Raw genomic sequence first — 17451 nt, 5'->3', positions numbered from 1 at the left:
GTGTCAAAGTAATCAATTTCTACATTTCGTGTTAGTTTATCCCCTCTGCAAATACAAATATTCTAGCTGCCTGTCTCAGTAGCTTATGGTATAGCTGTCCTCTCTGGGTTCCTGTAAGTATCCTATACAGAATGGATTCTCAAAACCTGAAAGTATAAACAATGTTGAAAGACAAAGAAGGTAATTTATAGACACTAATGTTCAAAGATTTTGGCACTAAATGAAGTCACTTTTTTTAAAATAACCTTTATTTTTTTAGATCAGTTTTAGGTTTACTGCAATATGGAATAGACAGTACAGGTAATTCCCATCTATTCCTTGTCCCTAAACATGTAAAACCTTCCTTGTTATCATCTTCTACTGGAATGTGTATTTGTTATAATTGAACTTACATTGACACATCATTATGATCTAAAATCCTAGTTTACATTAGAGTTTACTTTTGGTATGGTACATTCTACGGATTTGAAAAATGTATAACAGCTTGTATCCACAGTTATTATATCATACAGATTATTTTCAATGCCCTAAAAATCTCTATGCTCCACTCTTTCATCCCTTCCTCCCTTCAATCCATGTCAACACTTATCTTTTTACTGTCTCCATTGTTTCGCTTTTTCCAGATTGTCATATAGTTATACTCATATAGTATGTAGTTTTTTCAGATTGGTTTCCATCACTTGATAACATAAATTTAAGTTTCCTCCATGTTTTTTCATGCTTTGATAGCTCACTTCCTTTTAGTACTAACTAATATTACATTGTTTGGATGTACCACAGCTGATTTATTCATTTATCTACTGAAGAACATCTCGGTTGCTTCCAAGTTTTGCCAATTATGAAAAACATCTGCTATAAATTTCCATGTGCAGATTTTATGTGGACCTAAGTTTTCATTGCCTTTGGGTAAACACCAGAGAATGTAATTGCTTTCAGGGTGCCTGGGTGGCTCAATCAGTTGAGCATCTGAGCATCTCTCTTTTTGTCCTTTTCCTTTTTTTCATAATTAGCCCAACTAGAGGCTTATTGATTTTTTAAAAACTCTTTTCAGAGAAACAGCTTTTGGTGTCATTGATTTTTCTATTTATTCTGTTTTCAATTTCATTAACTTCTGCCCTTATTATTTATTTTACTCTGCTTACTTTGCATTTTATTTGTCTTCTTTTTCTAGTTTCCTAAGATGGAAACTAGAAAATTGATTTTAAATCATTTTCTTTTTTTTTTAAGTTTATTTATTTAAGAAAGACCTTGCAAATGGGGGAGGGGCAGAAAGAGGGAGAGAGAGCGTCCCCAACAGTCTCCATGCTGTCAGCACGGAATCCAACACAGGGCTTAATCTCATGAGCCGTGAGATCATGACCTAAGCCAAAAATCAAGATTCCACCATTTAACAGACTTAGCCACGGGCATCCCTTTTTTTTTTTTTTTTCCTAATATAATCATTCAATGATCTAAATTTCTCACTATGCCCTTTTGCTTCATTGCACAGATTTTGATTTTCTCATTTCATTTAGTTCAAAATATTTTTTTCTCTTAAAATTCCTTCTTTGACCCATGTGTTATTTTATTTTTATTTTTTAATTTAAATATTAGTTATTTAACATACAATGCGATATTGGTTTCAGAAATAGAATGTACTGTTTCATCACTTACATTGGCCACCTAGTGCTCATCCCAACAAGTGCCCTCCTTAATACCCATCACCCATTTGGCCCATCTCCCAACCATGTCCCTCCATCAGCCCTCAGTTTGTTGTCTATCATTAAGTGTCTCTTGTGCTTTTTTCCCTCTCTCTTCTGTTTCCCTCTCTTCCCATATGTTCATCTGTTTTGTTTCTTAAATTCCACATATGAGTGAAATCATATGATATTTGTCTTCCTCTGATTGAATTATTTTGCTCAGTGTAATACATTCTAGCTCCATCCACGTCGTTGAAAATGACAAGATTTCATTATATATATATACATATATATATATATATATGTATGTATATATATCTTTATTAATTAGTTAAACTAAAAATAGAACTACCCTACTATCCAGAAATTGCACTATTTGATATTTACCCAAAGGATACAAAAATACAGTGTTGAAGGGGTACATGCACACCAATGTTTATAGCAATATTATCAACAATAGCCAAACTATGGAGAGGACCCATGTGTTATGTTACAGTATGTTGTGTAATTTCTAAGTCTGCTGGAATTTTCAATCTATATTTCTGTTATTGATTTCTAGTTTAATTCCACTGTGGGTCTAAGAGCAGTCAATATTAGGTTTCTATTCTTTTAAAAAATTTAAGATGTATTCTATGGCTCAAAATGTGGTCTATCTTGGCAAATATTCCATGTGAACTTTAGAAGAATATGTATTCTGCTGTTGTATGGATTATTTTATAGATAGTTGTATGGATCTATTTTATAGATGTCCATTTCATCCAGTTGACTGATGGTGTTGCTGAGTTTAGTCATGTTCTTACAGAGTTTTTGCCTGCTTGATCTGCCCATTTCTGAGAGAGGGATGATTAAATTCCCAACTATCTAACTTCATCTATCAGTTTTTCCTCACATAGTTGGATGCTCTGTGGTTAGCCACATACACATTAAGAATCATTGTCTTCTTGGAGAACTGACCACTTTATTATTATGTAATCACAATGCCTTATTATCCTGATAATTTTACTTCCTCTAAAGTTTTGCCCTGTCTGAAATTATCATAGCTATTTCTGCTTACTGTAATGAGTTTTAGCATGGTATATCTCTCTTCATCCCTTTACCCATAATCCATACTTGTCTTTATATTTAAAGTGGGTTTCGTATAAACAACATGTGGCTTGGTCATATTTTTAATTCATTCCAGAAATCTCTTTCAATTTGTACATTTAGACCACCAACATTTAAAGTAATTATTGAAGTAGTGGATAGATATCTACCATATTTATTACTGTTTTCTATTTGTTGCCCTTGTTCCTTGTTTTATTTTTGTCTTCCACTTTTTCTGCCTCTAGTGGTTTTAACTGAACATTTTATATGATTTTATTTTCTCTTTTTTCTTAGTGTATAACATTATGTTTTTAAGTTTTCTCAGTAGTTTCCTAGAGTTTGTAGTATTCTTTTTGATACAAGTCCATATTCAAATACCATTATACCATTGCAGGTAGTGTGAATACCTTATAATAACAAATTATCCTAATCCCTCCTTCTGTACCTTGTATCTTTGCTGCCTTTCATTTTATTTATACATAAGCATGCATAAGCATAAATATATACATACACCTATCTACATAAGCCTACAGAATCAAATACATATTGCTATTATTATTTTGAACAAATTATTGTTAGATCAATTAAGAATAATAGAAGTAGAAGTTTTATTTTACCTTTTCTTTTTCTTTATCTAATGCTCTTCCTTTATTTATGGAGATCTGAATTTCTGACCTGTCATTTATCTTCTCTAAGAACTTCTTTTAAAATTTATTGCAAGTGTGGCCTACTGGCAAAAATTTTCCTCAATTTTTATTTGTCTGAGAAAAATCTTGTTTCTCCTACACTTTCAAAGTATAATTTTGCAGAATAAGGAATTCTAGATTAGTTGGTATTTTTTTCCTCTCAATACTTTAAATATTTCACCCTACTCTACTTGTTTGCACAGTTTCTGAGACTTCAGATGTAATTCTTACCTTAATTCCTCTGTAGTTAAAGTGTTCTTTCTGTCTGGCTACTTTCAGGATTTTATCTTCCTACGTGATTCCCTGCAGTTTTAAAATAGCATACATACATGTATCCCTTTTCAAATTTATCCTGCTTGGTGTTCTCTGAGCTACTTGTATCCAAGGTTTGCCATCTGACATTAATTTGAGGAAATTCTCAGTAATTATTTTTTTTTCAAATATTTATCTGGCAAAATTCAAAACTATAGAACTCCAAACAATAACACAGAGGAAAACTTAGATGACCTTGTATATTGTGATGCCTTATTAGGTGTGATACCAAAGACACCATCCTTGAAAGAAATAATTGATATACTGGACTTTTTTTCTTTTTTCTTTTTTTAGTGCCTTTTTAAAATTTTTTGACGAGATCGGGCGCGTTTAGGGTGGTATGGCCGTAGACTAATTTTTTGAGAGAGAGAGAGAGAGAGAGAGAGGCAATGTGAGTGGAGGAGGGGCAGAGAGAGAAAGGGAGACACAGAATTTGAAGCAGACTCAAGGCTCTGAACTGTCAGCATAGAGCCCAATGTGGGGCATGAACTCCCGGACCATGAGATCATAACCTAAGCTGAAGTTGGATGCTTAACCACCCAGCGCCCTGATATACTGGAATTTCTTAAAATTAAAAACTTCTGCTCTGTGAAAGACAATATCAAGAGAATGAAGACAAGACACAGATTGGGAGAAAATATTTTCAAAAGACACATTTGATAAAACACTATAATTCCAAATGTACAAAGGACTCTTAAAATGCAACAGTAGGTAAAATTAACAACACAGGAAACAACAGATGTTGGCGAAGATGTGGAGAAACGGGAACCCTCTTGCACTGTTGGTGAGAATTCAAATCAGTGCAGCCACTCTGGAAAACAGTGTGGAGGTTCCTCAAAAAATTAAACATAGAATTACCCTGTCACCCAACAATAGCATTACGAGGATTTTATCCAAAGGATACAAGAGTGTTGATACATAGGGGCACATGCACCTCAATGTTTATAGCAGAACTATAAATAATAGCCAAATTACGAAAAGAGCCCAAAATCCATCAACTGATAAACAGATAAAAAGATGTGGTTTATTTATACAATGGAATACCACTTGGCAATGAGAAAGAACGAAATCTTGCCATTTGCAACAATGCGGATGGAACTGGAGGGTATTGTGCTAAGTGAAATAAGTCAAAGAAAGACAGTTATCATATGCTGTCACTCATATGTAGAATTTGAGAAACTTAACAGAAGACCATGGGGAAAGGGAAGGGGAAAAATAGTTTTAAACAAAGAGGGAAGCAAACCATAAGAGACTCTTAAATACAAAAAACAAACTGAGGGTTGATGGGGGGAGGGGAGAGTTGGGGTGAGGAGAAATGGTGATGGGCATTGAGGAGGGCACTTGTTGGGATGAGCACTGGGTGTTCTATGTAAGTGATGAATCATGGGAATCTACTCCTGAAGCCAAGAGCACACTGTATGTTAGCACACTTGGTAATAAATATTTTAAAACATTACAAAATAAAACGTATTTTAGTTGCAAGTTAATAAAAAAGAACCCTTAAAATGCAGCAGTAAGGAAAAAACCTGACTTAAAAAATAGGCCAAAGACCTGAATGGCAGACTCACCAAAAAAAAAAATACAGATGTCATAGAGGGTGTGAAAAGATGACTTACATCTGACAACAACAGGGAAATGTAAATTAAAATGAGATACTACTGCACACCTATTAGGATGGCCAAAACCCACAACACTGACAAAATCAAATAGTGAAGGGGATGTGGAGTAACAAGAATTCTCATTCACCGCTGGAAGGAAGGAAATATAGTACTTTGGAAGATATTTTGGTGGTTTATTAAAAGAACTAAACATAATAATTCTATACAACCCAGTAATTGCACTTGTTGGTATGTACTTGAAGGATTTGAAAACTTGTGCTCATACAAACCTGAGTATGAATATTTTAGCATTTTATTTATAACTTCCAAAAATTGGAAGCAATAAGATGCCCTTCAATAAATAAATGGATATATCACATTTTTTAAAAAACATGGACGGATATAAATAAACCTTAGTGCATCCCGACAGTGGAATATTATTCATAGCTAAAAGAAAACTAGCTATAAATCTATGAAATTACATGGAGGAATCTTAAATGCATATTAAGAAGTGGAAGAAGCTAATATAAAAAGACTGCATAGTTACTATATGATTCCAACTATGTGACATTCTAGAAAGGCAAATTATAGAGAGAAAAATATCAGTGAGTACCTGCTTGGGGTGGGGGGTGGGGGTGGGGATGAACAGTCAGAACACAGAGGATTTTCAGGGCAGTGAAAATTCTCTACATGATTTAATAATGATGTATAGATGTTCTTTAGACATTTGTCCACACTTACAGAATGTACCACACCAAGAGTAAACTGTAATACGAACTTTGGATGACGATGATCTTTCAATGCAGGTTTATCCCTTGGTAGAAGTGTACCATTCCAGTGAGTGGTGTGGATAATGGGGAAGGTTGTTCTTGTGGGGGTCAGAGTATACATGGATATCATTATACATTTCTCTCAACTTTGTTGTAAACCTAAAACTTCTCTAAAAATAAATCTTTAAACAAAAATAGCGACATTATGTATTCCTTTTTCTCTTCATTTGTTTGTGTTACACCTTTTGTAGTTCCACAGTTTCTGCATATTGTTTTCCCCCCTTTTTTAATCTCTTGTTTTGTTTTGTTCTTTTTGATTTCCAATTTTGGAGATTTCTATTGAGATACCTTTAAGCTCAGAGGTTCTTTCGTCAGCCACATGAAGTGAACTATCAAGTCCATCAAAGCCATTCTGTATTTCTATTAGAGTGTTTCTGATCTCTAGCATTTCTTCTTTAACTCTTTTTAGAATCCCATCTCTCTATGCCTACCTTGCTTATCTGTTTTTACATGCTGTCTACCCATTAGATCCCTTAGCATATTAATCATAATTATTTTAAATTCTAGGTCTGGTAATTCTAATTTTTCTGTTGTATCTGAATCTGGTTCTGATGCATTCTCTGCCTCTTCAAACCATGTTTTATGCAAATTCTTTATTTTTTCTTTTTGATAAGTAGGCATAATGTAGTGGGTAAAATGAACTAGTGTAAATAAGCCTTTAGTAATTTGTTGGTAAGGTTTCAGGGAGGGGAAGCACAGTATATTCTTATGATTAGATCTAAACCTCTTAGTGAACCTGTGCCTCTAAACTTGAACTTCAACAGTACTTGTCCTCCCCCAACATCCCCTGCAATTCCCTTATGTGAGACAGGATGGCCAGTGTGGGTCCTAGGTGGGTATTTCCCTTCTTCCAGGTCAGTTAGGTTCTAGTAAAACCCCAGCAGGTTTGGCTCTAGTTAAGTCACTTCACTTAGGACAAGCCTTTTTAAGACCAGAGTACTCAGGAATATTTTAAAATGGCTCCTTTTCTCCTCCCCCAGAAAGAAACATGAGGGATTTTTCTCCAGTATTTACTATTAGAACTTGGTAATCCCCAGAAAGTGAAACCCCCAAAAGTGTGGAGCCGATCGTCCTCCCGTGGAGTTTTATCTCTCAAATGTGCCCACACCAAGCTTCCAGCAATTTGTCACCTGTAGTTCAGTTTTCCTTACCCCCAATGGTTCCCTCCAAGGTTTCAGTTACTGGGTTTCTATTCCCTTAAACTGTGATTTTCTGTATTCTCTTGTAGGTCTCCTCCAATTTCAGGGGGAGTGGTTTGCTCTGTGACCTTGCTTCTCTTAAGAACATAACAAGAGTTGTTGAATTTTCATTTTGTTTAGTGTTTTACTTGTTAAGATGACTAGAGACTTCCAGCTTCTTATAGATTGACCCAAACAATGCTATTTTCTTGAGAAAAGACTATTACTTAAGTAATGTATTCTTCCATGCTGCCATCTTTTTCTTATTTCCTTCCTTCTGCTTCTTTCTCTTCTTCTCTTTCTTCTCCATATCCTTTTGCTCCCCCTTCAAGAAATTCTCATTCTTTAAAATTTTATCTCCAAAAAATATTTTCCTTGAGATAAAGAAGAGGCAGAGACTTCTTTATAATTGCACCAGGATTTAGGAATGACCTATACAAGAGGCGTATTAATCCAAGGGTTCATTTCCTTAAGAGAGGACATGAGAATAATTTCAACAGCAAGAACAAATAGCTTCCTGAATATCTGAGCTTTCAGGTAACATCTAATACATACACAGATATCACAAATCAAAGCAGAAAGATATTTGAATATAACCTGTTAGCTCTTACACATTGTTTTTTATTCCTTTGCTCTAGAAAAGGTAGAAGTCTCTTGTATAATTCTGAAGCCCTCTTCCCACTTTGGACTCCTACAATTATGTACACTGGAGTTTTCATTATATTTTAACAACGTCAACATTAAATTTAGTTCTGACGCGGAAAATTAATCATTACTACAAGTAGGGAGACCATAATTAAAAACAAATTATCATCTTTGTTTCTCTTTGTAAAACAGTATAAATTGGGTGATGAAAGAATAAAGGATTAACTTGTAAGAAGGCTTAGTACTCATCTACCCTACTAATTTCAAGTTAGAAGCTTCTGAATAATTTTGAATAAGGAATTTGAAAGTGGGCATTTTAAAAGAAAATTACTCTTACATTAATTAATGATGGAGTTAAACATTATTCCATTTTCCATCATACTGAGATGATTAAAATCATAGGGGAATGGAATTAAATGTATATTTATTTTGATTATTTTGGATTCAAAATTACTAATTGAAAAGTCTAAGGGAAACTTGTAACTTCAGTTCCTAGTTGAATGTAAGTTTATGTTTGTCTTGTGTATTCAAATAGAAATCTGTTAATGTTTTAGCTAAGCAATTGTATGTGGAAAATAAACATTCAAAGTCAAGAAGGAGAAAACAATGAAAAAAATCCATTGTTATTTATTTATTTAATAATTTACGTTTTAGAGTTGTTTTAGGTTCACAGCAAACTTAAGAGAGAGATACTAAAAGAGAAATTTCCTAATCCCCCCTGCTCCCATACATGCATCTCCTCCATTTCCAACATCCCTCACCACAGTGGTACCTTTGTTACAGTTAATGAACTTACATTAACATATCGCAGTCACCCAAAGTCCACAATTTGCATTACAGTTCACTCTTGGTATTATATATTCTATGGGTTTAAATAAATGTATAGTATATCTATCTTTACAGAATCATACAGAGCACTTAACTATCCTGCCCTAAAAATCCGCTCTTTATCTATTCATATTTCTCCCAAACCCCATCCTCTATAAACATTGATCTTTTTACTATCTCTACAGTTTTGCTATTTCCATAATGGCATAGAGTTGGAATTATAGTTTGTAGTCTTTTCAGATTGGTTTCTTTTAGTAATATACATTTAAGTTTCCTCCATGTTTTTTCATGGCTTGAAAGCTCATTTCTTATTAGTGCTGAATACTATTTTCATTGTTTGGATCTACCACAGTTTATGTATCCATTTGTTTACTGAAGTACATTTGATTGCTTCAAAGATGTGACAATTATAAGTAAAGCTACTATAAATATCCATGCACAGGGTTTTATGTGAACATAAGTTTTCCATTCTTGTCATTAAATACTAAAGAAATCGCTGGCTTGAATGGTAAGGGTATATTTAGTTTGGGGAGAAACTGCCAAACTGTCTTCCAAAGTGGATGTACTGTTTTGCATTCCCTCCAGCAAAGAATGGAAGTTCCTCTTACTCTACATCCTTGTCCACATTTGGTGTTGTCAGTGTTGTGGATTTTGGTATCTCACTGTTGTTTTAATTTGAATTTCCCTGACGGCATAGATGTGGAGCATCTTTACTTATACTTACTTAGCGTCTGTGTAATTTCTTTGGTGAGGTTCAGGTTTTGGCTCATTTTTATTTATTTATTTAAAAAAAACTTTTTAACGTTTATTTATTTTTGGGACAGAGAGAGACAGAGCATGAACGGGGGAGGGTCAGAGAGAGAGGGAGACACAGAATCTGAAACACGCCCCAGGCTCTGAGCTGTAAGCGCAGAGCCCGACATGAGGCTCGAACTCACAGACCGCAAGATCATGACCTGAGCTGAAGTCAGACGCCCAAGCGACTGAGTCACCTCGGCACCCTGGTTTTGGCTCATTTTTAAATCAAGTTGTTTGTTTTCTTACTGTTGAGTATTACGAGTTTTTGTGTATTTTGGAAAACAGTCCTTTACCAGATGTGTCTTTTGTAAACATTTTCTCCTAGTCTGTACCTTGTCTTCTCCTTCTCTTGACATTGTTTTTTACAAAACAGAGTTTTTATGTCTAAAAAGTGCAGCTTATCAATAATTTTTTCATGGATCATTCCTTTGGTAAAGCATCTAAAAGGTCATCACCATATCCAGGGTCATCTAGGATTTCTTCTATGTTATCTTCTGGTTTTTTATAATTTTATAGTTTTGGATTTTACCTTTGGGTCTTTGATTCATTTTGAGTTAATTTTTGTGAAGGACGTAAGGTCTGTATAGATTCTTTTTTTTTTTTTTTCTGTATGTTCAGTTGTTCTAGCACCATTTGTTGGAGAGACTATCTTTCCTGTATTGTATCACCCTTGTTCTTTGTCAAAGAACAATTGACTATAATTTATGTGAATCTATTTCTGGACTATATTCTGTTCCATTGATCATATGTCTATTCTTTCACCAATGCCACACTGTTCTGATTATTGTAGCTTTGTAATACATCTTGAATTTGGGTAGTGTCAGTCCTCTGACTTTATTCTTATTTACTGTTGTGTTGGCTATTCTTGGTCTTTTACCTGGTCTTTAGTTTTTTAAAAGCACTCCTTACATAAATTCCTGACTTATTGCTTTTAGTTTTTGAGTAAAGTACAATTAATGTCAAAAGTCTTTGTGAATATGTAATTGTTTTGATCAATTGTCTTAACATAGTCATGTAAATATAAGTAAAGTTAGTTTGTCATCATCTTAGAAATACATGCAAAAAAACCCTTGTTTACTTTTCCTGTTCATTTTTAATTAATTTTTATTTTATTATTTGTAATATATAAAATGTAGACAATCTTTTCTTTTACCATATCTTTTTTTTAATTATATGAAATTTATTGTCAAATTAGTTTCCATACAACACCCAGTGCTCATCCCAAAAGATGCCCTCTTCAATGCCCATCACCTACCCTCCTCTCCCTCCCACCCCCCATCAACCCTCAGTTTGTTCTCAGTTTTTAACAGTCTCTTATGCTTTGGCTCTCTCTCCCACTCTAACCTCTTTTTTTTCTTTTTTTTCTTTCCCCTCCCCCATGGGTTTCTGTTAAGTTTCTCAGGATCCACATAAGAGTGAAAACATATGGTATCTGTCTTTCTCTGTCTGGCTTATTTCGCTTAGCATCACACTCTCCAGTTCCATCCACATTGCTACAAAGGGCCATATTTCATTCTTTCTCATTGCCACGTAGTACTCCATTGTGTATATAAACCACAATTTCTTTATCCATTCATCAGTTGATGGACATTTAGGCTTTTTCCACAATTTGGCTATTGTTGAGAGTGCTGCTATAAACATTGGGGTACGAGTGCCCCTATGTATCAGTACTCCTGTATCCTTTGGGTAAATTCCTAGCAGTGCTACTGCTGGGTCATAGGGTAGGTCTATTTTTAATAAAATGTAGACAATCTTAAATGGAGGTTAGATAACCCCTTATGTAATTTCCTACAATTTTCTATTTATTTGTATGTATATTTTATAATTAGATTTAAATTCCAGTGAGTTTCTTTGAAAGCAAAGACATATATATGAGTTATTGAGGAGAACAATGACTAAAATTTTTTCTAATATTACAATTAATAACTCCAAATTCACCAGATCCTACTTTTTATTTTACCATAACATTTCCCCCAATAAATCAAAAGAATATTATGTGCTAAATTTACAATAAATTTTCTAGTATTAAACTTTAGTATATAAAACACTATAAACAAATAACAGATACTTGAGTAGTTGGGATGACCTGAGATTATTGATAATTTTTAATACTGTCTTACTCTGGAGTCTGAAGGTCATGTGGCTGAAAATTCTTTTCTTTTTTTTTTTTTTTTGGAATTTTGAGATTTTTCATTTGAAGGTAAATCTTAATGCTATTAAATTCACAAATATGCTAATTTAAATACCCAATTCTATTTATCTAAAACACACATTGCAAACATACAAATATCTATTCTCTCCACATGTCAGAGCCCATTCATTTCATGGTTTGGAAATGCGGAGAATAGATTCCCCTTAAACTGCAAGTCAGCAGGTGTTTCTTTACAGTTAACTTTAGCAAAATTCATACAAAATAGTAATTAACAATGATCTTCTTTACTTGTTAACTCACAAGGAAACACCTTCAAAACTGCATTTTGTTAAAGTTTCTGTACTAAAATGTAGAAAAACTGAACTACACAAATATTGAAAAGTTAAAAATTCCTTAATTTTTTATTCCTGGTACCACTACCACAATTTACAGGGCAATATACCTGATGTAATGAAAAGAAAAAGAAAAAGACAAAGCTACAACAGATAAAAGACCTCAGGAATGTACATCTAATTGACACTACATTGCATTAATCAATAGCTGCACTTTTTGCAAACTGTGGCTATGACAGTCCTGAACAAGAAGGGTTTCCTGTTTAAGCTGCAGTAACTTTTCTGACTATGGATCATCGTTCCTTCTGTGGCAGATTTTTACAGTTCCTCTAATGCATTTGGGACGACTGTCTCAAAGTAACCTGCAGCTTTCCTGACAACTCCTCGCTCTCTCTCGTGCTAAGAACTGTAGCCCTTTTCTTCTGAAAATTTTTAGAACCTTCTGCTACCATATCCACCACTTCCACCACCAGATCCATAACCACCAACATAGGGACTGCCCGAGCTTCTTCCACCAAAACTGCCCCCCTTCATGGGTCCATAATTTGATTGCTGTTGTCCACTATAATTTCCAAAATCATTATAGTTCCCACCACCACCATAGTTACCACCTCCAAAATTTCCTCCTTCATTGTAACCATCATATCCTCCACCACCGCCACCATATCCACCTCCTTGGTTTCCATATCCTGGTCCACCTCCACCATAGCCTCCTCTGCTACTATAACCAGGACCACCACCATAGTTGCCACCATCACCTCCAAATCCATTATATCCACCATCACCTCCTCCATAACTACCTCTGCCGCCACCACCTCCACCACCATAGCCTCCTCTTCCACCAAAGTTTCCACCGCGGCCAAAGTTACCACCACCTCCAAAGTTTCCTCCACGACCCATAAAGTTGCCAGATCCACCTCCACGACCTCTTTGCGATCCAGCAGACTGCATTTCTTGTTTAGAAAGGGCCTTTTTCACTTCACAATTATGCCCATTAATAGTGTGGTATTTCTGAACAACAATTTTATCAACTGTATCATGATCATCAAAAGTTACAAAAGCAAATCCTCTCTTTTTCCACTCTGCCTGTCCTCCATAACTTCTATGGTTTCAATCTTGCCATATTTTTCAAAGTAGTCTCTCAAATTATATTCTTCTGTATCTTCTTTAATACCACCGACAAAAATTTTCTTCACAGTTAGATGGGCACCAGGCTTTACAGAATCCTCTCTAGAAACAGCTCTCTTTGGTTCCACTACACGCCCATCAACCTTGTGTGGTCGAGCACACATTGCTGCATCCACCTCCTCCACACAAGAGTAAGTCACAAAACCAAAACCCCTGGAACGTTTTGTTTGGGGGTCTCTCATCACCACACAATCTGTAAGTGTGCCCCATTTTTCAAAATGTTCTCTTAAACTATCATCTGTAGTTTCAAAGCTCAAACCACCAATAAACAGTTTTCTCAACTGCTCTGGTTCCTTTGGATCATGGCCCTCCATTTTGAGACCGGACTCGCCTCTTCCAACTCGAGTTCAATATGGGACCGAGAGGAAGATCTTTTCTTTTTTAAATATATTTTTTTAATGTTTTATTTATTTTTGAGACAAAGAAAAAAAAATGAGCAGGGGAGGGGCAAAGAAGATCCAAAGCAGTGCTCTGCACTGACAGCAGAAAGCCCAATGTGGGGCTCGAACTCACCATGAGATCATGACCTGAGCCAAAATTGGACGCTTAACCAACTGAGCCACCCAGGTGCCCTTATGTATGGCTGAAAATTCTAAATTATGTGACAGTGAAAATCTAGAATCTTAACTTTGTATTTCCTTGTACAACTCCATTGATGATTTTCTTCACTATTTCAAATCTGGAACTTAAATTACAGTGTATGCCCATTACATTTACCTCTCTGAAATACAAGTTTGGAGTAGAATTTTAAAGTAACCTGGATCTGGATCTGAAAAAATCTCAGGTCTCTGTTGTTGGGCATAGAGCGGTCCTCAATGCAATGAATGCATCATGTGCCATAAGTTTATACCCATTTGTGCTTCTATTGATGAATCTAAGTTTTCAAAAATTTGAACTACTTTTGTGAGCATATATTTTATTTCTTGACGTTAAAAAAATAATAAAAGACCATTTTGAATTTCAAACAAATTGATACAATGAGTAGACTGGAATGATATGTCAGTGGTTACATTTGTAAACCTCTTAAAGAATTATTTGGGTGATCTTTCAAAAAATTCCAAGATTTGGGCTCTCTTGAAAATATTATATATTGATTATTGGTAATTGTATTTTATTTTAATTTTTTAATGTTTATTTATTTCTGAGAGAGAGAGACAGAGAGAGAGAGAGAGACAGAGAGTGGCAGAGGGGCAGAGAGTAGAAGACACAGAAACTGAAGCGGGCTCCAGGCTCTGTGCTGTCAGCACAGGGCCCCACACGGGGCTCAAACTCACCAACCGCGAGATCATGACCTGAGCGAAAGTTGGCCACTTAGCCGACTGAGCCACCCAGGTGCCCCTGATTATTGGTAGTTTTTTTTTTTTTTTTCAACTTTTTTTTAATTTATTTTTGGGACAGAGAGAGACAGAGCATGAACGGGGGAGGGGCAGAGAGAGAGGGAGACACAGAATCGGAAACAGGCTCCAGGCTCCGAGCCATCAGCCCAGAGCCTGACGCGGGGCTCGAACTCACGGACCGCGAGATCGTGACCTGGCTGAAGTCGGACGCTCAACCGACTGCGCCACCCAGGTGCCCCGATTATTGGTAGTTTTAAAAGATTATTTCCCTCAGATAATTTTGTAATTGGATTTTATTTCTGCTGACATAAATTGATAATACTTCACTTAGAAAATCCATCTTGTTCTCATTAGAATTTTTGAAATTGGTTATTGATGTTTTAAACGTGGCAAATGACCCTTAGGGAAAAAAAAAAAGACCTTTGTAAGTTTTCAAATGACTCCCATCTCTTCAAGCCATTGGATATTACTTCATATACTATCGTCCCCAGAGAGATCTAGTTCTGGAGATTATGAGTATGATATACTTTTGTTATTCAATTCTATATGCAGAATGAAGGTATTTATTGATTCTCCCTCTTTCTGTGTGTTTGTGTTACTGTGCTTCCAACAGACAGAAAGTCACATCCTTGCTAGATGCCAATTTATCCCATATAATCTGCATTCCATGTCTTTGGATGTTCAAATACAGAACCTAAACAAACTACGTTAGGTCTGAAATGATATGTAGATTTTATGAGGTGTCTCTTCTGTGTTCTGCCCACCTCATTAATGTTGTTTGCCTTCCTAATGTGGAAAACATCTTTAAAGGATGTACTTCTTTGTTTTCTGAGTCACATAACGATGTGTTCTTATATCCTAGGGCATTCCCCAGAACTAACTAAATTATTAAATGTGTTTCAGTTAAAAGGAACTATTTGATGTTTTCCTAAGAGACTCACTACATATAAGTGCTGATCTATCATTCTAATATCATGTGTACTGAAACAAAAGAATTCAAGATAACCCATTGCATTTCCTAAAATATACATTTTCTCTGGTACATGAAGTAATTTTTATCTAGTACCTGGGTGAATCTCTTTAATTGTTTTAAAGAGAAGTAAGCCTTGATTTCTGATTCACAGATTAATTTGGCTGAGTTGGTTGCTTTAGAATCTTTTTAATTTTAATAATTACTTATTATTTTAATAGTTAATACTAATTTTATTTTACATGGAAAATATAGAAGAGGCTATTATTATCTTCATCTTAATGTTTAGAACAAATTGGAAAGAAATATAGTTTGATTTAAGATTGCTTCCAAGAAAAACATCAGATAAACTAGTAGTGCCCGTTGAAACTGTATATAGAAAAAACTTTGAAAGAAGTATGTGAATGCCTGCAATTTGATAACCAGCAAACTAAATAAAGAGAGGATCCTGGAAGATAAAATAAACATTCTGATGCATGCAATTGACTGGCCTCACCAGGTTATTGATAAGCTTCCAAATGATTGGTCTTAGATGAAACCTACTTAAAGATAAACCTTACTGAGTATACTCTATTATTTAGAAAATCAAACTCATCCAGGAAGGATTTTACACATAATCACAAAAATTATACATACACACATACATTCTTCAGTGTATGCATGTTAGGTACTAGTGTCAGGATAAAGATTTTTATACAGATTACAATTGTTCTACTTTCATCATTTTAATGAGACCCCATTTTCTTCACCAAGTTGATGTTGTTTTGGAAGATGTGGTTTTAACAACAGCTTCATATGATATAGGAATAACACATTTTTATTTTTCATCTTTATCAATAGAGTTACCAAAAGTCATAAAGAAAATGAGCTTCCTGAGATTGAACAGGCATTTCCTAAAATAAATACTATTAAAACCTTGGGTTTTTTCTGTATTTTTATTTTGATAGAACAATTTCTTAGAAAGGAACTATATTGCTCTAGAATAGGAGATTTAATGATTTGCAGTAAAGGTTTCATAAAGATAATATAATCAAACACATTTGTCAATGTCTTCATTGGTACCCACAAAAAGTAATCAACCAGTCACTCAAAGACATCGAAAACATGAGATGAGAAGTTGAAAGCGGTAAATGAACTACACACCTGCAGTAGTTCATTTACACAAATGAATCCTCCCAAGGACACAGACATCTAATCAAGTGGGTAATATGTGGCAGCCAAGAAAGGACTGCATAGCCTCACATCTGGTTGTCACAGTTAAAGGAGCACTTCCTCATGTGATTCATATGTGAGAAAGTAAATATCATTTTGAATGGAGTGACAAGTGTTTGTGGACTCTACTTTGGGAGACAGACTGTAGTAGAACTGGGGAGTGTTTGAGAAGATGGCAATAAATGAACTTGTATCACTTCGTGTGTATGAGTCGTACATACAAAGTACTACGGTCCTATGTTTTGAGTTTGTGATTACTGTGCACACTGATTAACTGGGACTCCATTAGGTTTTTCTACCACTTTTGCAAACCGGCACAGGTAAATAAAATGTTTATAAAGTTACCACCTCATCTGTTTTGTTTGTGACAATAAATTCATAGGAAGAACATTAGATAAAAGATAAAAGCACAGCTCAATTTCTGGATAGGTTTATTATAAGTTCAACCATTTCTGATTCATCCCCAAATATAGTACAAAAATGCTCCCTTTGTTTCTCGAAGCTGCCAAATGCAGTCCAGCTTTCCCAGCAGCATAGAAGTTTAGGTGGGGGAGTAGTTCAATATACAGTAGACACTTTTCCAAAACACATGAACTGATTATACACTTCTCTTTTCTTCTTCT

At 35.0% G+C, this 17451-nt stretch overlaps 1 pseudogene; it reads right to left on the bottom strand.

The window, feature by feature from the left end:
- Nucleotides 1–12171: 12171 nt before the first annotated feature.
- On the bottom strand, nt 12172–13672 carry LOC144616124 (heterogeneous nuclear ribonucleoprotein A3 pseudogene; annotated as a pseudogene).
- Between the last annotated feature and the right edge of the window lie 3779 nt (nt 13673–17451).

Source organism: Panthera onca, chromosome B1 (genome assembly GCF_046562875.1).
Source record: "Panthera onca isolate mPanOnc1 chromosome B1, mPanOnc1 haplotype 2, whole genome shotgun sequence".
NCBI lineage: Eukaryota > Metazoa > Chordata > Mammalia > Carnivora > Felidae > Panthera > Panthera onca.
This window is presented reverse-complemented; position numbering and strand designations above follow the sequence as displayed.